Source organism: Fonticula alba (assembly GCF_000388065.1).
Source record: "Fonticula alba strain ATCC 38817 unplaced genomic scaffold supercont2.3, whole genome shotgun sequence".
Lineage (NCBI taxonomy): Eukaryota > Rotosphaerida > Fonticulaceae > Fonticula > Fonticula alba.
In genome coordinates, this window is record NW_009242973.1 from 1,689,502 (window position 1) to 1,690,001 (window position 500).

Consider the following 500-nt stretch of genomic DNA (forward strand, 5'->3'; position numbering starts at 1 on the left):
GGGGGGGGGGGGGGGGGCCAGCCCGGGCGTGTCAGGCGCGCCCGGGCGACCGCGATTCCACCCAGGTCATATACGGCAATGGCTTGGAGTGTTCGCTCGGGCTGCCCCCTGGGAGCGTGGGAGCCAAGAGGGCGGCCCGCGGTCCCCAGCCCCGGCCGGCCGAGATCGCAGCCCGCGCGCGCGCGCGGGCCGACGATCCCCCTCCCCGCGCTCGCGCTCGCGCTCGCCCGGCAGGTCTCTCAGGGTGGAGACATGTCCTGCCGGGAGGGCGCACACGGATACACGCGTCTCCACCCCCCAAAGCAGCAATAAATGCGTCCGCCCCCTTGTCGCCGAGGGGCATCCGAGGGCACACGTTCCAGGGGGGGGGGCGGGGGGGGCAAATCAAGCGCCGGAGGGAAAGGCGGCAGGCCCGCCGACAGGCCGCGCCCCCCCCCCCCCGCGAATCCCGATGCTGCGGCCCCGCCGGTGGGCATGCCGGCAGGGTTCGAGCTCCATGT